Genomic DNA, 26949 nt, shown 5'->3' with positions numbered 1-26949 from the left:
ACGAATGGTGAACCTAGTTTCGGATTCTGACTTACCACTGCAGGCAACAACCGAGCTCTTCGACGGTTGGTTGTATGCACTGATTCCTCCCGTTAAGCCTCACTATCCTGCACTTTCATCCTCGGATGCCACGCCATCGTGCTCAGCACGAACGTGACTACGATCCCTTCGACGGCGTGCACGACTGATATAAGGAAAAATTGGTGATGGCAGTCCTTGAGATCACGTGCACATGAAATCACCGGAGATCCGAAGATTGTGGTCGCCATGTGTTATCCGCCATGTTCAATTGATAGATTAATATTGATAATAGAAATTAAGCATAATAATTACGAATACAGATGCTAGAGCAATTATTACGTAGACGAATGATAAACACTTCACAAGACAATTATTTGTATAAGATTGGAGAACAAAGCATTCTTCAAAACACACAAACGATTGCTCGATAAAGATACACTGTATTATGTTCTTCTTCCTTACAGTTATATAGCAGAGTTTGCATGCATCGCATGATGTTTCACTCTATGACTGGTTGTGTCGCTTCCTATCCTATTCATATTGGTGGCCGCCCAATATAAACATGACCCAAAAGTGGAAGATATCTTTTTAGGTTACTCCTACCAAGGAGGATCGAGTGGCCTACCCTCTTATTGTGGGAAGGCCTTGGATGTGACAAGTGAACATGACCCAAAAGTGGAAGACAAGAGATTTACTTATGCAATATGGTGACCATCGAACAAGGTATAACATTCGAAGTGGGCAAGCTGAAGAGTTGGAGGAGGAGGAGACCTCCTATGATATTGGAGATGTTATTAACTCTTCTTATAATGATGAGGAAGAGGATTCCTCGCTCACAACAATATTTCCATGGATGTGTTTGGGGTTTATCTTGATGTTTTGGATAGGGATACCATGCTGGTACATGAGAGGAGGACTAAAAATGCACAGATGTTTAGATCCTCTTTCACAGAGGAAGAGAAGGATGATTACCTTGATAGACTTGACGTTTTTATGAAACTCTTTGCTACGGAGTACACGGGTTTGACGAGTGACTATGATTGAGCACAAGATAGATATGAAACTTGAGGCAAAGCCCATGGATATAACGACTTCGAAGATTGGGGACCGTGCAACATGATTCCTTGAAGATAGATATCGATCCCCTTTTTGATAGTGGGTTTTATCTTTCCTTGTGGAGAATTCAACATGGGTTTCACCCTTGGTGGTGTCTCCAAAGAAGGGGGTAAGTGGCACATATGTGTTTATTTTTGACCTCTTAATATTTGCACTAAAGGGATCATCATCCTCTCCCTTCCCAAGATGAGATTCTTGATCATGTGGCGGGTCATGAGATGTATACGGTATGTGATGGATTTTTTGGCTACTTCCAAAATTGTATTGCTGAGGAAAATTGAAGACTATTTTCATCCCACCTTGGGGATGCTTTGCTTATTGTGTGATGTGCCCTTTGGATTGATGAATGCATCATTGGCGACCTTTCAATGTTTCTTATAAATGCGATATTTGAGCCATATCTTGATACGTTTTTTCATGTGAATTGAGATGTTTTTTGTATCTACTCTTCTAGGATTGGGCACCTTGAGAAGGTTCATGAAGCTTTTGAGAGTCTTGATAAGGCTCAATTATCTCTCAACCCTTCAAAGTGTCACATCGACGAAGCTAGGGTTTGTTTACTTGGCCATGTGGTTTCATTCGATGGTATTTTGAGCACTGCGAGTAAGTCATCGATTCTCTGGAGAACTCTATTTTAAGAACTGCAAGAAGACAGATTGGTTGTGCAAACATTGTGTGTGCTGCAAGGAGGTCAACAGTTATCATTGGGTGTATGTATGCATATTGAGGTCACTGGTTGTGACATTTGAGTGTAGTACAGTACCACTCAAATGTCACTAGTTGTGACATTTGAGTGTAGTACAATACCGCTACAGAAAATACAGCAGTACAAACCAGCGTGCTGTTTCTGGTAAATTTGTGTGTTTGGCAAGATGTCAAATGATGGCATAAACCAGATTGTTGCTGAGAAGCTTTATAAGAACAACTTCCATGCTTGGAGGTTCAAGCTGACAAATTTCCTGATGGGAAAGGGTTACTGGGACTATATAGAAGGTGAGCAGCATGAAGAGACACCAGAGATAGCGGAGATCAATCCGACTGCTGCAGATGTGAAAGAGTTCAAGGACTGGAACCAAGGAGTTAGAAAAGTTATGTATTGGCCCTCTATCAGTATACAGGACACCATGATTGGGCACATATAGGATGCCAAGTCCCCCAAGGAGGCGTAGGACACCTTGGTAAAACTCTATGAAATGAATACGAAGGCACGAAAGATACAGTTGAAAAATGAGCTTCATACTGTGGAGAAAAAGAGTATGTCTGTGAATGACTATGCATTGAAGATCAAGGGTATTGTGGACTCCCTTGCATCTATTGGCATTTCAGTAGATGATGATGACAAGGTGAAAGTCTATCTACGTGGTCTCGGGCCACAATACAAGGGGTTCAAGATGTCTATTTAGACTCGGGAAAACATTCCCAATTTTACAGATTTGGTATCTATGTTGATCATAGAAGAGAAGAGCTTGGGTGAAGACCAACAGTCTTCAAAAAACAAAAACAGTTCAGAGCAACACGCCTTCTACACAAGTTCAGGAAGAGGACGAGGTAGAGGAGGCCGTGGACGCCGTTAAGGAGGTGGCCGATCAAGTAATCAGAATTATGGCCAGCAGCAGCAACAATAACAGTCCCAGAATTCACAACAACAACACGCAGGTGGAAGAGGCCAATTTAGAGGTAGGGGAGTCAAAGAGGTCGTGGAAATTGGCAAAGGCAATATAATGATACACGTGGATGCTTTTATTAGGGTAAGCCTGGCAGATTGTTATAAGAAGCAGGTTGACATGTAAAATGGAAAATTGCAGCAAAATAACTATGCATCCTCGAGCAGAAACAATGAGCATAATGAAAGGTTGTTTGTTATGCAACATGTTGTTAATGCCATGTCTGAAAATGTTGAAGCAGCACATAAAGATGATGTATGGTACATTGATTCAGGTGCTTCGAACCACATGACAAGTCATGGGGAGTGGTTCAAGGAGATGAAAAACCTTGAAAGACCAGGTTTTGTGGAAACAGGGGATGACACTGCTCATCCAATTGCCCATGTTAGAGATGTGCCATTTTCTATGCAGGATGGTAAAGTGAAGTACCTTGCAGATGTACTTCATGTTCTGAACATAGCAAAGAATCTAGTTTAAGTTGGCCAGATGATTGAGCAGGGTTTGTAGGTTTGTTTTAACCCTGATGGTTGTTATGTGTTGAAGACTTTAAAGACAAGTGCAGGTTGGTTGCAAAAGGCAACAGAGTGGGCAGAATGTTTATGTTGAATGTAAACATGCCTAAAGTGAGTGCTGCGATGTTTGCAAATGGTTCAGGAATTGTTATAGACATAGACATTTGGCATAAAAGAATTGGACATGTGAATGTGCAGAGAATGAAGTCTATGTAGACTAAAGGAATTGTGATAGGGCTGCCAAAGTTTAAAGTTGAAGGTATGTAGAAAATATATGAAGCATGCCAATTTGGAAAACAAACAAAGCATGTATTTCCACGTAACAGATATGTGAGCAGAAATGCACTAGATGTTGTGCATTCATATGTATGGGATCCTACGAAGACCATGTCTATGGGAGGCTACAGATATTATGTGACATTTATTGATGACCACACAAGGAAAGTGTGGGTATACTTCATGAAGGAGAAGGGTGAGGTGTTCACTCACTTTCAGAATTTCAGAGTTATGGTTGAAAAGCTAACAGGGAAATATGTAAAGTGCCTAAGGTCAGATGGAGGGGGAGAGTACTTCTCCAATGAGTTCTTTGAATTTTTGAAGAAGAATGGTATTCGGAGACAGTTTACATGTAGATACACTCTGCGAAATGGAGTTGTTGAGCGAAAAAACAGGCACATTGCTGAGATTGCACGAGCATTGATGGAAGAGAAGAATATGCCGCATAGCTATTGGGCTGAGGCTGTTTTTATAGCAGTTTACATCATGAACAGAACTCCAACTGTAGCCATACATGATGTAACTCCAGAGGAGAGGTTTACTGGTAGAAAACCTGATTTGTCTCATCTGAAAGTCTTTGGATGCATTGCATATGTGCATGTGCTACATGAGCTGAGAACTAAGCTGGATCCAAAAGTTGAAAAATGTGTGTTTATTGGATATTCCCTTGAGCAAAAGGGATACAGGTGTTATAACCCTGCTACACGTGAGTTGAGGGTAAGCAGGGATACAGGTGTTATAGCCCTGCTACACGTGAGTTGAGGGTAAGCAGGGATACAGGTGTTATAGCCCTGCTACACGTGAGTTGAGGGTAAGTAGGGATGTTGTTTTTGATGAGATGAGTAGCTAATATGCTGCTGAAAAAGAAGCTATAGGGGCTGATGTGAGTGGAAATGTGGTTGCACAGAATGCAAGTCAGCAATCACAGTCTTTGAGTGGACAAGGAGAGTCCTCCTCTAGTGGTTTAGTTGATAGACCATGGAGTGGCAGGCTACATCATAATACCAGTCCTGCAAATGTGATTAGTACATCACATAAAGGCAAAGAGAAAGTGGTTAAGCCCCTTAGTATGCTTGACATTTCTGCAGGGCATTCTCATGTTGATGGTGGAGAGTCTAGTGGCTCAGAGATGAGCCTTGATGAGGAGCTTGGATACCGGCTATGAGAACACATGGTGTAAAGAAGGCTATGGAAGCCATGAATGCAAAGCTGGGAGAATGAAGAATCCTGTGCAAAGGTTTACCTATGATGGTTATGTGGCACATCACTATGCATACATGGCAAAAGTTGTCCAGGTTGTAGAGCACACATGCATTGATGAGGCTGTTGGAAATGTGTGTTGGGAGAAAGCTATGGATGAGGAGATGGATGCACTATATGAAAATGAGACTTGGGATTTAGTGCAATTGCTTGAAGGCAAGAAAGCCATTGGATGCAAGAAAGCCATTGGATGCAAGTGGGTGTACACAAAGTAAAACATAACAGTCATGGAAGCATAAACAGGTACAAGGCTAGATTGGTAGCCAAAGGATATGCGCAGACATGGCATTGATTATGAGGAAACTTTCAGCCCAGTTGCAAGATGGCAACAGTGAGAGTTGTGATAGCAGTGGCTGCGTCAAAGCAATGGTCTTTACATCAGATGGATGTAAAGAATGCATTCTTGCATGGAGATTTGCAGGAAGAGGTGTATATGTTACAGCCACCTGGTTATGAGGATGTGAGTCACCCTGAGCATGTTTACAGGTTGAAGAAAGCCTTGTATGGCTTAAAACAAGCACCAAGAGCATGGTCTGACAAGATTTTTGAATATCTTGTCACTATTGGCTTTCATGTAGCAAAAATGCAAATTTCTCGCTATATGTGAGACACAGTGATAGAGGGGTTGTGCTTGTTGTCATCTATGTAGATGACCTGATCATTACGGGAGACCATGATGCAGAGATCTTGCTTAGACAGAAGTTTGAGATGAAGGATCTAGGGGAGCTCAGATATTTCTTGGGCATTGAGGTGATTAGGTCACCACATCGTATTGGATTACTGTGTTACCATATTATAGTAGTGATGTGTGTGAACACACTTAGGACCGCCGGGGCACTTTTTTCCTCACTAGGAGGTTTTTTCCCCCGTGCATTGTATATACGCCCATTATCTTCTAGGGCTGGTTATCTTTCATTTTTGGCACTCATAATACACTACTGTGTTGTGCTCAAGCTTCCTCATCTTCTTGAAGTTGTGTGTGCATTCCTGCAACCCTAATTCCAACAATTGGTATCAGAGCAGGCTTCCTCCTCCCGGGCAGCATCACCGGCACCTGCCGCTTCATCTCCTCCGATTGCGACGAGGTTTCACGAGCGTTTGCAGGTTAGTATATGCCGTGGGCAAGCCCGTAGGGCTTGTTCGTTTCAGAATTTTGATCTGAAGTCATTTCGCCCTCCGTTTTTGCATTCCAAGTACTGCGCAGGCAAAATCGTCCTACTGTGCAGATTTTCTGTCAAGATTATAATCTGCAGGACAGGTGCCCATTCGTCTGTTTTGGGCTGTGCTATATAGCACAGGTCGATTTTATACAGGTTTACCTCTTGCAGACAGCATTTACATCTAGTAGTACAGTCATTGGCCATGGCTGACAACAATGATGTATTCCGCATGTTGGCTGCTGAGGATAAGTTGGATGGCACCAACTATCCATTGTGGGCATATATGATGCGACATGTATTGGTAGCAAAGGGGTTATGGAACATTGTGCAGGGTATTGATGCACGTCCTATTGTGGCTGGGAATGCTGCAAACACATCAAAAACAGGTACTGTTGATGATGGTGCAGGCACAAGTGCTGTAGCAGCTGTTCGAGAACCACCACTTTCAGCAGAGCAGATTCGTTGGGATGGTAGAGATGCGCAGGCTCATGCCTTGATTGCGCTGTCTGTCAAACGTACCATTATCCCACATATTCGCTCCTGCAGGACTTCTAAGGATGCTTGGGATGTACTTGCCACATTGTATCAGGCAAGAAATGAGGCTCGTGTTGCTTATCTCCGAAAACAGTTGGAGAATGAGCATATGAACGAAGGTGATTCTATGGATAGCTTTTTGACAAAGATCAAGGATTTCAAAGAGCAGCTCATTTCTGCAGATGAAATCCTGTCAGACAGTTCACTTGTGCAGACTGTTTTGAATGGTCTACCAGATTCTTATCAGGGTTTTGCTTCCACTCTTCGCTTGATGATGAAAGGCAATCCCAATGCCTTATCATTTGAGGAGTTAGTTTCTGTTTTGCTGCAAGAAGACCAGTCAAGGCAAAACAGGAATATTATGCGTGTCGCAGATCAAGCTTTCGTTGCTAGTCAGAGAAGCGGGAAAGGTAAAGCTGGCTTTTCTTCTAGTAAGCAGAAATCTGCAAATGCTGTGCAACCAAAGAAGGAAGACAAAGATGAGAAGAAGGGTGACAAACAGAAGACATTTTGCAAGTACTGTAAGGGAAATGATCATGTCATCAAAGCGTGTCCTAAGCTGGCTGCGAAAGAGGCTAAGAAGAAAGAGGCTGGTATGGCTGTTGCAGATGCCTCTCCTTCTAACAATGAATCTGCTAATGTTGTGCTAGATACAGAATGGGCATTCAATGCGCAGTGCAGTTATGACCCATCTTTGCATGACACATGTATGTCTGCAGTAGATTCAGATGTATGGTACTTTGACAGTGGTGCCACTAAGCATATCACCTCGCAGCGCAGTTTATTCACTTTCCTTGAGTCTGCTCCCACAGGGAATACTGTCACTTGTGCCAATAACTCCTCTTATCCCGTTAAAGGAGTTGGACAGATTGTGCTGAATGTTGCAAATGGCAACACCTTTACACTTTTTGATGCATTGTATGTGCCAGGGATCAAAAAGAATCTGCTGTCAGTCTCCGCATTTGCCAAAACAGGTTTGGTTGTAAAATTTGTGGATGACAGATGTACTGTTCATGATCTCTCTTGTGGTGACATCATTGTAGCATCTGGTTCACTATGTCGAGGGCTGTATAAGCTCAATATGGATGGCAAATGTGTAGAGGATTCAGCATGTGCTATTATGGATACGCAGGCTATTTCAAATGCAAAACTGTGGCATGCACGTTTTGGTCATCTGAATTTTGCAAGTTTGCTGCGCCTGCAGAAATCTGAAATGGTGTCTTCTTTGCCTAAGCTTGAGGCACCTGTCAAGCATGTTTGTGAGGGCTGCATATTGGGTAAAATGCAGCGTGCTTCCTTTCCCAAAGATGGATCAGTGAGAGCTGAACGCAGATTGCAGCTTGTTCACAGTGATGTTTGTGGACCCATGCAAACTCCATCATTTGGAAACTACCTTTACTTCGTGACTTTCATTGATGACGTTACCAGGCATGCATGGGTATATCCTTTGAAGGCAAAGTCCGAAGTGTTTTTGTGCTTCAAACAGTTTTTGGTTATGGCTGAAAATGTGTCAGAAAGTAAGATGGGCACCCTCCGTTCAGATCGAGGGGGGGAGTATATGTCTTCAGAATTTAATGCATTTCTGGCTGAGCGTGGGATAAAACACCAATGTACAGTGCCGTATACACCACAGCAAAATGGTGTGGCTGAGAGAAAAAACAGGTCTCTCATGGAAATGGCAAGATGTATGGTTAAGAGTCAAAGTCTACCACATGGTTTTTGGCTTGAGGCTGTCATGTGTGCCACTTATGTACTAAACAGGTGTCCCACCAAAGCATTACAGGTTGTCACTCCATATGAGGCTTGGCATGGCCGCAAGCCATCTGTTGGCCATTTACGTGTTTTTGGTTGCCTGGCATATGCATTAGTGCCTGTGCAACATCGCAGAAAATTGGATGACAAAGCTGTCAAATGTATTTTTGTTGGATATAGTGCTGAAAGCAAAGGCTATCGTTTGTATCATCCACAGACAAAGCGCATTTTGGTTAGCCGTGATGTTGTATTTGTGGAAGATGCAGTTCAGCCCTTGGTTTCATGTACTAAGGAGACAGATATCAGCTCACGTGATGTCTATGATACATTGTTGCCTCTTTTCAGTGGTGCACAGTCAAGTGCAATACCTCATGAGGCAGTTTTTCAGCCTATGCAGGTTTTAAATGATGGCACAGATCAGCCTATATCTGATGCAGATGTGCATGATGCACTTGAGGATGAGAGACAAGAGATTGAGGGCTCTAGGAACATGCCTAGATGGCTGGTGCAGACTTTGCGTGACAGCAAGTTGGATGCCCCTTTGTCTAGTCGCACTCGTTCTGGCTCTCATGGTGCCTCTTATGCGTCAGATTGTTATGCATTGGCTGTTTCTAGTATGTGCGATGAAAGTGAGCCTGTTTCATTTGATGAGGCACAAAGTTCAGAAAATTGGATGGCTGCTATGCAAGCAGAATACGATGCTATTATGAAGAATGGTACATGGTCTTTATGTGACTTGCCCCCTGGCAAGAAGGCCATTGGCACTAAGTGGGTATACAAATTGAAGCGTAAGCCTGATGGCACAGTGGATCGCCATAAGGCTAGGCTTGTTGCAAAAGGTTATGCTCAAGAGAAGGGCATTGATTTTGATGAGACTTTTGCTCCCACATGTCGTATGACCACTGTTCGTAGCATCTGTGCATTAGCAGCTCATAATGGTTGGAATGTACATCAGCTGGACATAAAGACTGCGTTCTTAAATGGAGATTTGCATGAGGAGGTGTATGTATCGCAGCCTCGTGGTTTTCTTCAAAGAGGGCAGGAAAACAAAGTGTGCAGGTTAAAAAAGGCTTTATATGGTTTAAAGCAAGCTCCACGAGCTTGGTATGAAAAAATACATGCATATTTGACTGCACATGGGTTTCAGAATAGTCCAACAGAAAGCACTTTGTATGCTAAACGTGTGGATGGTGTACATCTAATCATTGCTCTCTATGTCGATGACATGCTGCTCACAGGACCAAATGAGAGTCATATTGCTGATTTTAAGGCTGATTTGAATGCCTCTTTTGAGATGTCAGATTTGGGGCATTTGCATCATTATTTGGGGATACAATTTAAGCAGTGTGATGGAGGTATTGCTTTGTGTCAGACAAAGTATATTGAAACATTGTTGCGGAGATTTGGCCTTGAAGACTGCAAGCCTATTGCTACTCCAATGGAGACAGGTTTGAAGTTGAGTCTTCATGATGCTGGAGATCACTTCGATGTCACACTCTATCAGACAGCTGTTGGTTGCCTCATTTATGTATGCATTACGAGGCCAGACATTCAGTTTGCAGTCTCACAAGTGAGCAGATTTATGCATAGCCCAGGCATTAAGCATTGGCAGGCAGTGAAGCGTATCTTTCGCTATTTGAGTGGTACTCGGCATCTTGGGTTGTTTTATCCCAAGGGGGGATCATTGCCGCCAGATTTACATGCTTTTTCAGATTCTGACTGGGCTGGTTGTTATGACACATGCGTGTCCACGAGTGGTTTTTGCTTCATGCTTGGAAGCTCATGCATATCATGGTTGAGCAAGAAGCAGCCTACTGTGGCCACTTCTAGTTGTGAAGCTGAGTACAGGGCAGCTTTCACAGCTACGGTTGAGTGTGTGTGGCTCAGACGCCTTATGGCTGATTTGGGTGTTGGGCAGCCATCTGCCACCACCATCTTCACTGACAGTCAGAGCGCATTGGCAGTTGCGCGGAACCCAGTGTTCCATGCTCGTACGAAGCACATTGAGGTGCACTACCATTATGTCAGGGAGAGACTCTCTGCAGAAGAGATCAGTTTGGCTTATGTGCCAACACAGGATAACCTTGCAGACCTTTTCACAAAGGCTCTGCCTCGTGAGAAGTTCGAAGCTTTTCGCAAAGCTTTGGGCTTACTCCCTTTTGTGGATTCGTCCACATAGCTAGACACTTCCCTATACATGAGTGCTAGCTCTTGTTCACCGCATCACTCCAGGGGGGATTTGTTACCATATTATAGTAGTGATGTGTGTGAACACACTTAGGACCGCCGGGGCACTTTTTTCCTCACTAGGAGGTTTTTTCCCCCGTGCATTGTATATACGCCCATTATCTTCTAGGGCTGGTTATCTTTCATTTTTGGCACTCATAATACACTACTGTGTTGTGCTCAAGCTTCCTCATCTTCTTGAAGTTGTGTGTGCATTCCTGCAACCCTAATTCCAACATACTGCAGAGACAGTATGGCTTGGACATGCTATGCAAGTATGGTATGACAGGCTGTAGGCCTATCTCAATGCCATTGGATCAGAATGGCAAGTTGAGTGCAGATTTAGGAGAGATTTTGGAGGATCCTACTATGTATAGGCGCATAGTAGGAAGCTTGATCTACATGACGATCACCAGGCCAGATTTGAAAGCATTGTGATGCATACTACGGTATGTGAGGTCTACTTTGCATTGTAGACTATTTTATGAAACTAGGACAGAGATGTGTACATGGGTACACAGATGCTGATTGGGCTGGTAGTATCTCAGATAGAAGATCTACTAGTGGCTTCATGTTTTCTTTGGGGAGTGCTGCTGTGACTTGGAGCAGCAAGAAGCAGCCTACGGTTGCTCTATTCAATATAGAGGCCGAGTACAGAGTTGCTGCTATGGCAACATGTGAGGTAGCTTGGTTGAGAAAGCTACTTATAGATTTGTTATCAGTGGTAGACAAGTTGTCATTTACTGTGACAACATTAGCAGTATACAGTTGGCCAGGAACCCAGTTTTTCATGCTCGCACATAAAGCATATAGAGATCCACTACCATTTTGTCAGAGAGAAGGTTTTGGTAGGAGACATCGACCTTGTTTATGTCAGCACACAGGATCAGGTCGTTGACATCTTCACCAAAGCGTTGGGTACAAAGAAGCTCCGCCGATTCAGGGCTTTGCTTGGTGTACATGAGATGGAGTTGAGCTCGAGGGGGAGTAATGAGATATCGAGCTCATCTAGTGAGGCGGTGGACACTGATGACCCACCTGGGGGATAGGCCCCACACTTACACCACTGGCATGGTTGGTGAGATCATCGGTGATATGCGTGTTGGAATTAGGATTGCAAGAAAGCACACAAAGCTTGGAGAAGAAGAAGCAAGAATGCACACAACACACAATGTATTAGATTGTGTCAATGTACAAAAGATTAGTTAGCCCTAGAAGGATAGGCGTATATACAAGCCGGGGGAAAAAACCTTCTAAGGAGGAAAAAAGTGCCCCAGCGGTCCTAAGTGTGTTCACACACATCACTGCCTATATGGCAATAAATCTCCCCTGGGAGTGATGGTGTGAACGAGAGCTGGCACTCATGTATAGGGAAGTGCCATGCCCGAAGTAGATCAGTCCACAAGCAAGCCCAAAGCTTTGCGGAAAGCTTCAAACTTCTCATCACGCGAGGAAGTGCCTTTGTGAAAAGATCGGCGAAGTTGTCCTGTGTTGGCACATATGCCAAGCTGATCTCTCCTACTGAGAGTCTCTCCCTGACATAGTGATAATGCACCTCAATGTGCTTTGTGCGAGCATGAAAAACTGGGTTTCTCGTAAAAATTGCCGATGCGCTCTGACTGTCAGTGTAGATAGAGGTGTAGATAGAGGTGGCAGACTCCTGTCCAACACACCCAAGTCAGCCATAAGCCGTCTGAGCCACACACACTCAACCGTAGCTATGAAAGCTGCCCTGTACTCAGCTTCACAACTAGAAGTGGCCACACTAGGTTGCTTTTTGCTCAACTAATATATGCATGAGCTACCGACCATGAAACAAAAACCACTTGTGGACACTCTTGTGTCATAGCAACCAGCCCACGAAAAGCATGTAAATTTGGCAGCAACGATCCCCCCTTGGGATAAAACAACCCAAGATGTATGGTGCCACTCAAGTAGTGAAAGATGCGTTTAACTGCCTTCCAATGGTGAGACCCTGGGCTATGCATAAACCTGCTCACCTGTGAGACTGCAAACTGAATGTCCGGCCTCGTAATGCATACATAAATGAGGCAACCAACAGCTGTCTGATAGAGTGTGACATCAAAGTGATCTCCAGCATCATGAAGACTCAACTTCAGACCTGTTTCCATTGGAGTAGCAGTAGGCTTGCAGTCTTCAAGGCCAAATCTCTGCAACAATGTCTCAATATACTTTGTCTCAATATACTTTGTCTTCAAGGCCAAATCTCTGCAACAATGTCTCAATATACTTTGTCTGACACAAAGCAATACCTCCATCACACTGCTTAAATTGTATTCCCAAATAATGATGCAAATTTCCCAAATCTGACATCTCAAAAGAGGCATTCAAATCAGCCTTAAAATCAGCAATATGACTCTCATTTGGTCTTGTGAGCAGCATGTCATCGACATAGAGAGCAATGATTAGATGTACATCATCCACACATTTAACATACAAAGTGCTTTCTGTTGGACTATTCTGAAAACCATGTGCAGTCAAATATGCATGTATCTTTTCATACCAAGCTCGTGGAGCTCGCTTTAAACCATACAAAGCCTTTTTCAACCTGCACACTTTGTTTTCCTACCCTCTTTGAACAAAACCACGAGGCTGCGATACATACACCTCCTTATGCAAATCTCCATTCAAGAACGCAGTCTTTATGTCCAACTGTACATTCCAACCATTATGAGCTACCAATGCACAAATGCTATGAATAGTTGTCATACGACAAGTGGGAGCAAAGGTCTCATCAAAATCAATGCCCTTTTCTTGAGCATAACCCTTTGCAACAAGTCTAGTCTTATAGCGATCAACACTGCCATCTGGCTTTTGTTTCAACTTAAAAACCCACTTACATCTAATGACCTTTTTACCAATAGGCAAATCACACAAAGACCATGTACCATTCTTCATTATAGCATCATATTCACTTTGCATTACAGCCAACCAATTTTTTGATTTTTGTGCCTCATCAAATAAAAGAGGTTCTTCCTCTTCACACATACCAGACACAGCCAATGCATAACAATCTGATGCATAAGAGGCATGCTAAAAACCTGAACTAGTACGACTAGAAATAGGTGCATCAATTTTACTATCACACAAGGTTTGCACCAGCCATTTAGGCATACCTCTAGCCTGCTTATTTTCAGCCCTATCCTCATAAATTACATCCAGTAAATCTGCATCAGAAATAGGCTGATCTATGATGTCATTTGAAATCTACATAGGTTGAATATTTGCCTCATTACATTTGAATTCCCACCTGTAAACAGAGGCAACAACGTATCAAATACATCCCGTGAGCTCACACCTGTCTCTTTGGTACATGATAACAAAGGCTGCACAGCATCTTCCACAAAAATAACATCTCGACTAATCAAGAGGCGCTTTGACTGCGGATGATACAATCTGTAACCCTTGCTCTCAGCATTGTAACCAACAAAAATGCATTTGACAGCCTTATCATCCAATTTTCTACGTTGTTGCACAGGCACTAAAGCATAGGCCAAGCAACCAAAGACACGCAAGTGACCAATAGAAGGCTTCCTACCATGCCAAGCTTCGTATGGAGTAACAGACTGCAAGGCCTTAGTGGGACACCTGTTGAGTACATATGCAGCACACATGACAGCCTCAAGCCAAAACGCATGTGGCAAAGCTTGGCTCTTGACCATACATCGTGCCATCTCCATAAGTGACCTGTTTTTCCTCTCAGCAACACCATTTTGCTGAGGGTTATATGGCACTGTACATTGGTGTTTTATCCCACGACTAGCCATAAATGCATCAAACTCTTTAGACATGTACTCCCCCCCCGAACGGAGGGTGCCCACAGTACAATTGGATACATTTTCAACCATAAGAAAAAACTGTTTGAAGCACACAAAAACTTTGGACTTTGCCTTCAGTGGGGATATACCCATGCATGCCTTGAGTAATCATCAATGAAAGTCACGAAGTACAAGTGTTTACCAAATGACGGAGTTTGCATAGGCCCACATACATCACTATGTACAAGTTGCAATTTGCGAGTGGCCCGCACAGAACCATCCTTTGGAAACGCAGAACGCTGCATTTTGCCCAAAATACAGCCTTCACAAACATGTTTTGATGGTGCCTCAAGAGGGGGCAATGAAGCAACAATATCAAATTTCTGCAAATGTAGCAAACTAGCAAAGTTCAGATGACCAAAACGAGCATGCCATAGTTTTGCATCTGAAACTGTCTTTTCATCAGAAACTGCATTTGCTGAATCTTCCACACACTTGTCATAAGAATTCAGCCTATACAGCCCACGAAACAAGCTGCGAGATGTAATAATCGTATCACCAGAAGTCAAAACAGTACATCTGTCATCCACAAATTTGACTACAGTCCAAGTCTAGCAAGTGCAGAGACAGACAATAGATTCTTCTTTATCCCTGGCATGTACAAAGCATCTGAAAGTGTGACAGCACTGCCATTTGTAGTGGTAAGCATAATCTTACCAATGCTCTTCACTGGGTAAGAAGCATTATTGGCACATGTGATAGTATTCCCATTAGGGACAGCCTGAAGACAAGTGAACATATCACGATGTGAGGTAATGTGCTTTGTAGCACCACTATCAAAATACCATACATTAGAGTCAACAGAAACTACCAAACATGCATCATGTACAGATGGGTCATACTGGCAATACACGCTAAACGCCCATTCTGTATCCTGCACAACATTTGTAGAATCTATTTTGTAGAAGCATCTGCTATTGTGGCTGCATTTGACTCTTTCTTCTTTGCCTCTTTAGCCTTTAGCTTAGGGCAATTCTTAATGACATGATTAGTTGCCTTACAATAGTTGCACCTGATTTTTTTCTTGCTTTATCAAGAGCCTTCTCAGACCTATTGTTGCTACCTGAAGAAGGAGAAGAAGTTGTAGACCTACTAATAGGAGAAGAAACAGTGGAAGGGGATGCCTTACCACTTCTTCTCTGCTGGGCAGCAACAAATGCCTGATCAACTGCATGCTGCCTTACCACTTCTTCTCTGCTGGGCAGCAACAAATGCCTGATCAACTGCATGCTGCCTAGCCCTGTTTTGCCTGGACTGCGCTTCTTGCAAGAGCTTGTTGACTAAAGTATCATACTTCACTACAAGGGATCAGGCTCATACCCGCGCTCTTAGCCGCTAAAAATGACTTGTGAAAAAAAGTAGCGGGCCCGTGTATCAGCGCGTGTATAATCGCGGCCAGAGACATGCGTGTAAAACCGCGTGTACAGTACCTCTCAGACGCGTGTATACACGGGTATGTAGCCGCGTTTTTTTATACAGACGCGTTAATACACGCCGCTATACACGCTTCTTATTATATTAGACGCGCTTATACACGGGTGTATAGCCGCATCCTGTTCAGTTCCAATGTCCCAGACGCGTTTTTACTTGCGGCTATACACGCGTTTCTTTAATTTAGATGCGCTTATACACGCGTTATTGCCAGTTTATACGCAGTAATACACGCGTAATTTCCAGGGTATCCGCGCAGATACACGCAAGTTTTAGCAGTTTTGACGCGTTTATACACGCGAACAGAGAGCAAAAAAAAAAATCCAGAGAGTGCTATTTGGTGCCTGAATACTGTTCCAGCATTCCAGCACCCAATAGCACTCTCTGGTTTAGGGTTTTTGGTGCATTAGACCATCCCATTAGACCATATTCCACGAAGAACATATGCACGAGGGAGATTAAGACAAGAACGACATGAATGCATACATTGTCATTACACGATTCAAGACAGACATGAATGTAATACTATCGATCAATCAATTCAATATTACTATCAAAATTTCATACATGTATACAAGGGAGTCCATATCTCGAAGTAGCCCATGGCTTGAGTTTACAAAAAAATATATACAATCACATCCTAAATATGGAATGTGATACTACAAGTCTGAGTACTACTCAGACCCAGATGATGACTCGGTGCTCCCCCCATGCTCAGATGAGCTCGCATCGGTCGGAATGTCCGAGGAGTAGTGCTCACGTCCACCCTCTGCAGCGGCGGTCGGTGGATCATCAGCAGCTTGTGCCTGTTCAAGTAATATATAGTATATAAGTATATATATATGCAATTCAATAAACCAAAACCATTCGTTACGAATTTTCAAGTACCTGTCGACCGTATGGTCTCATGGCCAACTCAAACTGCGTGTCCGTAATACGTCCCTCGGCTCTGAAGATGGCCCACGTGTCACGTCTGCTATGCCGGCGAGCATACGCAGTATCGTGGGTTGTGGGCTTCCTCCCCGTAACCCGTCGCTGTATCATAATCAACACAATTTGTAAGATTAAAACAATTCATAGAATCAATGAATTAAGTAAACAATCAAATAAAGTGGCAGGATACTTACGAACTCTGCCTCCCATGACTCGACGCCGCCAGATCCGAAATGCGAAGATCCAACGGTCTCCATCTGGATCCGTCGTGCCTCCACATGCTGCCTGCTCTTCACGCCACCCTCTACTCGTTTCTTTGCCTCCTTCCACTCGCGTTTGTGCGCAGTGGCAGGTTTCTCGACAGGATAGCCACCCGCAGCTACATTTAGCCGGTCATCGTACGCGAGTTTTTTAAGGTGAGATCTTTTATTACTTAAGATCTCCCTTATTCGCATCCTTCCCCATACATCCGAGAATGTAGCATGTGGGGGATTGGGGTACCGACTGTGTACAGCCTCTATCACCTCCCCAACTAATCGGCTATTTTGATCTTTAAATTTAATAAAACAATTTCTATATGAGTTTGATACTACCCCACGCATGTACTCCATTACCTCCCTCCCCCTCGCATCCATCACTATCCCGCCCCTATCCGTCACATCATAGCAAACCACTCTCTCCATCTCTCTCATCTCCTCCTCTTCCGAACTGTCTCCTCTAACTCTTCTCCCTCTATCTCCTCTCTCACCGCGTGCCCTACTACCTCCCCCACCTCCCCCACCAAAGCACCCGCCGCATCCTCCACTCCCACTCTTCCTACTGCTGCGGGTGGAGTCACGACTGGGGGATTGTCTACGTGACGGTGGCTGTGAGCCCTGACGTGACGGTGGCTCTGAGGGAGCACGTGATGGTGGCTGTGAGGGTGTACGTGAGTGTGTCTGGGACGAGGTATGTCTCCTCGGTGGACGTGGAAGAGGAGAAGCTGCATGCCGTCTCGTCGGACTCGGAGGAATAGAAAGCATTGGAGTGCCCTGGATACTCGCGGTAGGGGTATAGACACCAGGTAGGGAAGGAGGGGGATGGGCATACATATACTCTGTAAGCTCAACCGGACCAGGTTGGCGCCCAAAGTGATTCATCATCTCCATCAACCAATTGCTGTACGCAAATGGATCGGATGAAGAACCTGGAATATCCATAAAGAACCTGCAACAAACATCATCATGCACATCATGGGCTGTCTCTTGACTCACACATTGTCATTACACAAGTCAATTGCCTGCAAATCATGAAATCTGAAACGCCGCAGTTTTCTGTCTGCAGAAACGCGTGTATACACCCGTCAAAAAACGCGTGTATACACCCGGCCAAAAACGCGTGTATATACGCGTGAAAAAACTCTGCAGACAGATTACACGCGCTTCTACACGCGTTTGTACACGCGCCCTGCGAAAAAAATTTCTCGAAAAGACCGACCCCCCGACAAAGACAGAATGTCCTTATAAAAGGACCAGCCATTGTCGCCCCTGTCAGGATGCAGCAACCCAATCGTGTGCAAAAAGACAAACCCAAAGAGCAAAGAGCAAAGTAAACAAATCTGACAAAAGAGACAAGGCACAGGACAAAGTCACTCACCTCTGAAAAAGTGAGTCCTCTTTGCTCCTTCTCTGCTCCCTCCTTCTCCCGTGTGTGTGCTCCTTTCTCTGCTCCCTCCTTGCTGTTGGAAGAGGCGAAAACAGGCGAAAACGCATGCACTGTTGATTTCTAAGTTCAAAATCTATATTTGGGGAAGGCGGGCTATTTTTAGTTTAAATATGCCGCCGCGTTTATATTCGCGTTTATGAACGCAGGTATCTTCGCGTGTATATGATTTTAGCTGCGTTCATACACGCGTTTTGCAGAAATTAGCCGCGTGAATACACGCGATTTTTAGGAAGTAGCCGCGTTAATACACGCAAGTTTTAGGATATAGCCGCATCAATACACGCGATTTTGTGCTTTCATTAAAAACATATAATGATTTTGTGTTTTCTGATTTGTACACAGGATGTCATCAACCTCTTCAAGCAGTTCTGGGGAAGATGAGACAATGCGTCATCGTAATCGCGATGTGTGGTTGGGACAACGGATCAAATGTATGTGTAATCGATGTCAAGGATGCATTGTACGAGCACGTCGAATTACCTTGAATCACATCTCCATGTATGGAGAATGGAATCAAACAGGTTTAGAGGTGAGTAGATGTAAATTGATGGTATTCAAATGACTCATGGTATCCAAATTAAATTAATAGAGTTGTAACATATAATTTGATAAATTGAAGCAGGATGCAGTACCACACCCTAACATGGTACCCTACGCGCGACGAGAGCACGTAAAGCGTCGACGAGATGATGCTGGAGCTTCGGGATCTATTGTCAGAGATGAGTGGGAAAGGGACGACAATAGCCCTGCACCCCACGAAGTTGTGGAAGAGGAGGTGCTTGATAATATGGTGCGGAATCTTTTTAAGGATGATCCCAAAGGTATGGACGACGATGATATGGAACAAGAGTATCTTTATAAAGCTTCATCGACACCGGTGTTTGAAGGGTGCACATTCTTAGTTTTACGTGCTTCACTTGAACTACTTAATATACAAACAGTTTATGGATGGAGCAATGCAAGTCTTGACGCATTGTTGAAGTAAGCATTCTAACTTATAAATTTGAATTAGTGGTTTAAGGTTTAAGATTTAAGACTAATTATAATTGATGATATTGGATGCAGGCTATTATCAAACATGCTTCCAAAGGAAAATAGACTACCCACCTCAAGAGACATAGCGAGGCGCTATGTGACATCTCTTGGAGGACTGGATTATGATAAAATACATGCATGCGTCAATGATTGCATTCTCTTTCGTGGGACGCATAAGGAGGCTCTACATTGTCCCACTTGTGGTGAAGCAAGGTACAGAACAGATATGAAGAGTTTTGATGTACCTCGTAAAGTCTTGCGACACTTTCCTATAATTCCTCGCATCAAACACATGTTCAAGTGCAAATCCATAGCAGAGCTCATGTCATGGCATTCCTCACATCGATCGGATGATGGCATGTGGAGAATTCTCGCAGACACTCCTGCTTGGAAGCATATTGAAGATGAGTGGCCCAGCTTTAAAACAGAGCCCAGAAACTTGAGACTTGGCCTGGGTATGGATGGAGTGAATCCATTTGGTTTCAAAAGCACCGCATACAGCGTGTGGCCAGTTGTGTTGGTGAATTACAACCTTCCACCATCAATGGCGATCAAGAAGGGACATCTTATGTTATCCCTTCTAATTCCAGGGAAACATAAAGTCAAGCATATGGATGTTTATCTTGAACCACTGATTGATGAGTTGGAGGAACTATGGAGAGGTGTTGCGGTGGTGGACATTAGTAGGGCTCCCTCCTCTCGACACTTCGACTTAAAAGCAGTGTTGATGTGGACAATGCATGACTTTCCAGGATACAGCGATTGTTCTGGTAAGAATTCTAATTACCTCCCTACTCTATTACTATTGGCTATATATATTAATTAGACGGTTTGACTTTATTATTCTAACTTTTATTTATATTTTAACAGGTTTGAAAACATCGGGTAAACATGCATGTCCTGTTTGTGGCCCTTCGTTAGTACATGAGTATGTTGATGGTTTGTGTAAGACTATATTCGATAATCATCATCGATTTCTCCCCTCAGATCATCCTAAATATGTTGCTAGTAAGAGTAACATTCCTCCACAAACACTTCGTGCAAAAGATTGGAAGCGTATTTGGGAGTCTACAACTATTCTTCCTCCAGATGGCATGAACAGGTATAGTGATGTTTTTTCAATCTTGTTTTGTGTAGTCTCTAATTGGATTAAAGGTCACATAGAGCAATCCCTTGTGCAGGTACTCCATTTTTTCCGGCTGCCATATTGGACCCATCTTAAGATCAACCATCTTCTTGATCCCATGCACATCTTCAAGAATGTAGGATCTGGTATTTGGGAACATATTACTGGTAAACGAGACAATGTCAGCGTACGTGAGGACTTGCGGATCGCAGGACGTATGCGTCAAGCTTGGCCACGAGAGGTGGGTGGGCACGTTCGTCTTCCGCCTGCACCATGGATTATATCAAAGAAAGAGGAGAAGCAGGTAAAGCAGGCCATCACCACTTTGCGTACTCCCACTGGATGCATGAGATCATTGAAGGGAGCCTTTACAACCACTAAGAAAAGAGGCGTTGAGCAACTATATGGGTTGAAGTCCCACGATTGGCACAAGATGCTTCAAGTAAGTGTTTTACGTACGTTGAAATTAAATTTTGTAATGCCATAAACCATAAATGTGCTCTTATGTGCGCAGTTCATACTACCTACTAGCATCGACCATTGTGCGAATAAGAGTTTGAAAAAATGTATTTATAAGATGGGCGAGCTTGTGAGGTATGTAAAACCCATGCTCAGATCACCCTTCATTATACCTTGCAAAATGAACGTGCATGAGGTATAACGTACTATTTATTTATTTTTCAGATATGTTAGTTCCAAAGCAATTGATCCAGCCACGTTGGATGATGCGCGTGTTATGGCAGTGAAGGTGGTTTGTTTGGTAGAGGAGACTTTTCCACGAACCATTCTCACAAGTCAACTACATCTCATTGTGCATTTAGTGGACGAAATTGCTTTATGTGGTACTGTGCATGCACGTTGGATGTTCTTCCTAGAGCGCTTCATGAAGACCTTAAAAGACTTTGTGAGGCAAAGTGCAAGGCCTGAAGGAAGCATGGCCGAGGGTTGGTTGATACAAGAGTCTCTTGTATATATTTCAGAATTTCTTGGTCAGGTGGACAGCTCTTTGCCACGACTATGGAGCAATGAAGAGGACTTGAGGATGACCTCTATTGTGCCTCAAGGAAAAGGACAGAGTAAAGTAATTGACAGAACATTGATTGATGATCTCAATTTCACTTGTATCCTTAATAGTGATGTGATGAGCAGATGGGTTACAAGATATGAGGATGCAAAGACAAAAAGGCAAGCAGAAAGAGCTCTCTTTCGGAGGCAACATGGCTCTCGGAAGGCGTACCCTAAGCATCTAGCAACACTTCCGAATGATATCCATGTTGATTGGTTGCATGAGGAAATGGAGAGAGCAGAGAGCGACGAGGGGCTGCATATCACGGCGGAAGAATGGGAGTATGCACGAGGATGCATGTCAAAGGTACATAGAACTAATGTTTTGCATTAGTTGTAAGTGATTTGCTTGTAATATTTATTCATATTGCTTACACAAATATTGCTTCTATTTTGGTCCAGTGCACTATGTTCAATGCTATATGGTGTGAAGGCAAGCATTTTCGAACACAAAGAATTGATGAAAAGAGAAATACACAAGATTGCGGTGTCATTAGTAGCTTTGAGGGAGCTAATGGAAAAATGGATGATTATTGTGGCATAATCCAAGACATATTTAGGCTTGACTTTCGTCGCTTCTTTGTGTATGTTTTGGATGTCAAATGGCAAATGAACGTGGTGGAAAAAGGGCCTGATGCAACGATAAAACGCCATGCAAGTGGATATGTAACTATTGACTCTACAAAGTTCTGGCAAACAAAGAAAGATAGGCTCGTATTGCCACAACAATGTGAGCAGGTATGCATTTTTTTACTAATGTGTTTCATGTACATATATATCTAAGCTCGCGTACCCCTTGACTTTTGATATGCTAATTAATTACTGTACTGTGTGTATTTGAGTAGGTTATCTATCTACCAATGGTGCATGACATCAAATGGTGGTACGTCATCCCTATTGCACCACGTTCCAAAGTGATGTATAATACATTCACTGATATGGAGCATATGGAGGATGTAACAAGCCGCAATGAAGATGACGTCGAACATGCCATTGAAGATGTTGCGATCGATGATCAAGAAATAAGAGATGATCGTGATAATGAGGATGAGCATGCCATTTCTCATGATCATGAGAATGACCCTACCATTGAGGATGATGGTGATGTTGATGAGGATGATCAGGACATCGATACCATTATCAATGGAGTACAGAATATCGATAGTGGAATAAATTTAATCGTAGCCTTACCAATTGATCAAATGGATATTGATGTTGATCGTTTGGCAAGGATGGATCTTATTGAAGATGAGATCGAACCCTAACCAATCCGTCACTGTATGTTCTAAATTGATGACATTTCTATCATCTCATATGCATGATTTATTTTTGAATATATTTCATTGTTGTAAATGCATGTAGTGGGATTGTGTAATGATGTATACTGTAATGTACTATGAGATGGTTTAAGGAAAATAGTTTTTAATTTTGTTAAGGAATTCAGTTTTTTTTCAGTTTTTCTCTACCATGCGTGTATTAATCCGTGTATAGTGGCGTGTATTTATCCGTGTATAATAGCGAGTATTACCCCGTAAATATTATCGTGTATTTATCCGTGTATTACTGCGTGTATATAAACGCGTTTATACACGCGTTGATAAATGCAAATATATACGCGAACTTAAATGCTAAAATACACGCGCCCGATTCTATTCAAATACAAGCGCGACCATACACGCGTTCGTAATTTATCGCGTGTATGAAACGCGTGTATGGCAGCATTGTCTTGTAGTGCTTGGTTGACAACATCAGGTCTGTCCTCAGTAAAGTCTCCACGTGGAAGCAAAAGTCTGATATGACTCAGGTAAAGCATCAAAAACAGTCTGCACAAGAGAATGATCAGGAATAATCTAACTGCAGAAATCAACTATTCCTTGAGATCTTTAATCTCAGCAAGAAAAACATTCATGTCATCATCTTCCTGCATAATCTTCGATTCTATCTCTTTACGCAGGTAAGAGATTTTTGCCTCGTTACGACCTCCATACAAACCAGCTAGAATATTCCAAGCCTGTTTTGCTATTTTAGCTAAACGAATATGTGGAGTGATGTTACATTTGACAGAAAGTGCAATCAAGGCATGAGCCTGCGCATCTTTACCATCCCAACAACGAGCTTGTTCAGCAGTAGTGGGTAAAACAGCAACAACATTAGAGCTGCTAGAACCTGCAACATCCTCAACAGATCCTACATCCACAGAACCTGGATGTACATCCAGACCGTGCACAATGTTCCACACTCCTTTTGCAACTAAAACATGCTGCATCATGTATGCCCAAAGTGGGTAGTTGCTGTCTCCATCCAATTTGTCATCAGCAGCAGCAGCAGCAAACAACATGCGAAATACATCAAGCATTACTTCCAACGTTGCGGTAAATCCAGAATGGCCCTGACCATCGAAACTTAAACTTACCCGGTAACTTCCCCATACGGGTATTAAAAATCAAAACTGCCTGATCTCTTTCGAAAACACGCTTTTTGGAAAAGCGAACCACCTGTGCCTTTTTGCGGTTCTACAATTCTGTGAGCAGGTAGAAACTCTGCAATCGGTTTTCCTCCAGATTCTCCAAATCTGTTAACCATGTAATTTTTCTCCACACGAGATAGGCGACAGCTGGCATAAAACACTGGCCGAAACCATCCATCAGCATTCTTTTGCATTAACACTGCCTATTGTGGTATCCGATGCATCCACAAATATATAAAAGGGGTGCTCCCAATCGGGAGAAATAAGGACAGGGGAATTAGATAGCAACAGTCGCAACCTCTGAAAGGCCACATCACACTCCTGGGTCCTAGAACTAATTCTTTGTGGTGTGTGCAACCTGATTTAGTGGAACCACAATATGAGCCAATAACTGGAGATGTCTTCCATGCCATCTGACTCGCCCCAAAAATCTGCTTATTTTGCTACTGGACTGTGAGGTGTGCTGGCTTGCATAATGGCTACCACCTTGCTGGGATCCATTGCAATGCCGTCCTTTGAGATGATATGCCCAAGCAGCATGCCACTTTTTACTGCTACAAACACACTTTTTAGCGGATTGAGGCTTAACCTAGCCTCCCGACATTTCAGTAAACACAGCTGCAAATGCAATAAGTGTGTACATAGTTCACTGAAAACCCTGAAATAATCTAGGAATACCCTCATAAAATCCAACACATAATCTCCAAAAATTTCCTACATGTCCTATTGGAATGTGGATGGTGCGTTCCTGAGACCAAACCGCATGACTGTATAGATAAATACTCCCCAATTTGTAATAAATGCCATTTTAGCTTGATATTTAGGGGCCATTCGCACCTGGTTATATCCACTGAACCCATCTAGGAAAGAACAATTCTCATGGCCTGCAACATCATCCAAAATACTATTAATATATGGCAAGGGAAAAGGATTGGGGATGGTGGCCTCATTAAGCTTGCTGTAATCCACACAGATCTGCAATTTCTTGTTCTTCTTGGGCAATATCACAATGGGCGATATCCATTCTTCTTTATCCACTGGCGTAATGAATCCAACCCATAGAAGTCTATCCAACTCTTCTTTAACTTGCTTGGCCACATGCAGATTCATTCTATATCTCTACTGCCTAACTGGTACTGCATTGGGTTTTAGATTGATCTTATGTTGATAAAACTTTAGGTCTAAACCCTTCATATCAGAGAGAGGCACTAATCTTCACCGGTTTTTCCTCCGGTGGTTCTCCCAAATTTACCGTTTACAATTCCTCTTCCTTAGCCCTAGTCACCTTTTGCAATTCCTCTTCCTTAGCCCTAGTCACCTTTTGCATTTGCTTTTCAAAATTCCTTTCCTGCCAAAAAATCTCTTTAATGTGAACCTCGGCCAACTCCTCAACCATTTCCTGACTTCTGCTGCACTGCTGGTTCCCTCCGAATGTTGATATACCTGCTGAATTTATTCTACATCAATGACACAGAGTGATACCAAATCCTCATTGGCTGCCAAAAACTCTTCCTCCTTGTCATCCTCCAGGCCTTTCACTATATTAACAGTCTCTGCAACAATCGGTGATAGCAGTCGCCATGAACATCGTACCTCCAGAGTCACCTTAACTTTCTTGTTGTCTCAGCGGATCGTCAGCACATTAGTCTTTCAGTTATGCTTAACTCTCGCCTGCCTGAGCCAAGGTCGTCCTAGCAACCGATTGAAATCAGCCTGAGCTCCTTCCATAACAAGTACCACACCAAGGATAGCCGAAGCTGAATTCTAGCTATCTCTACCACCATATCTTTAAGAATTCCCAAGGGGTGCACCCATCTTTGATCCGCCGTTCAAACCAGGAACGGTGCCAAGTCCCATTGCATTAACTCATATTTTCGATGATAAGTTGCGGTGGTAATGATATTGACCCCAAACCCAGCATCAAGCAGTACTTGATCGATCAAGTGCACCTTTTACTTTACTGTGGTAACCGAGATACAAGTATCTGACAGTGGTAAAGCATCCACCATCGGTCCTTCCATCTGCTAGACTGAATGGGCTACTGGATTTGTAGGAACCTGTCCCCCTTGGTCTGGTAATCTGATCCTTGAATGTGGGCACCGGCTACAACAATTGCCCCGGTGGTATGGTGATGGAAAACTACCATAAAGATGGGGCTTCCTGATTTAAACTTGGTGTCTTAGCATCCTCCTTCCCCAACTCACCTTGCTGACCAGCATTATCTGGTGTATCCACTATCTTTGTGGCACTCTCTTTACCGGTACTGCTTTCTCCGATTTCTGTGAGGCAGGGACCATACTCCTCCCTACTTCTGGAAACAGTGGAGGCTGATTGGCAACCCAAGTTGTTAGTTCATGCCTTACCGCCTCCTGTTGTGGCCAGTCAATTGGGTTCTTGTCATCGTCAACGGCTCATGCCTTCACCTTGGCACCGGATCTTGTTACAATGTGGACACTGGGGTCTTCATCTAGTGCTACCAACTGTACCATACTCACGCTGGGCATCTTCCTTGCTGCTTTGGTTTGCTTTTTCGCCTTCTGAGCATCATAAGCTACTGCCTCCGGATATTCTGACCGCCTGTGGGGGGATACGATTCCTAAGGCATGGACCCACCCACCCAAGGATGATTTTTGATGAGCTGTGTTACCGTTCAAAATGACGGGTTTAGTAAAAATAATGCACGTTTTTCATACTTTACCTTTTTGTGACGGTCATGTGGCTATATTTTATGGCGAAAATACCTAAAAGGGGGGCTATGATGCCCCATCAAAAAGCAACTTTGTCACGACGGCAGGGACCTAGGTTCAAAGTTCAAACCCACCCAACCG

This window comes from Cibotium barometz, chromosome 16 (assembly GCF_041138505.1).
Source record: "Cibotium barometz isolate CiBa-2024 chromosome 16, ASM4113850v1, whole genome shotgun sequence".
NCBI classification, from domain to species: domain Eukaryota; kingdom Viridiplantae; phylum Streptophyta; class Polypodiopsida; order Cyatheales; family Cibotiaceae; genus Cibotium; species Cibotium barometz.
This window is presented reverse-complemented; position numbering follows the sequence as displayed.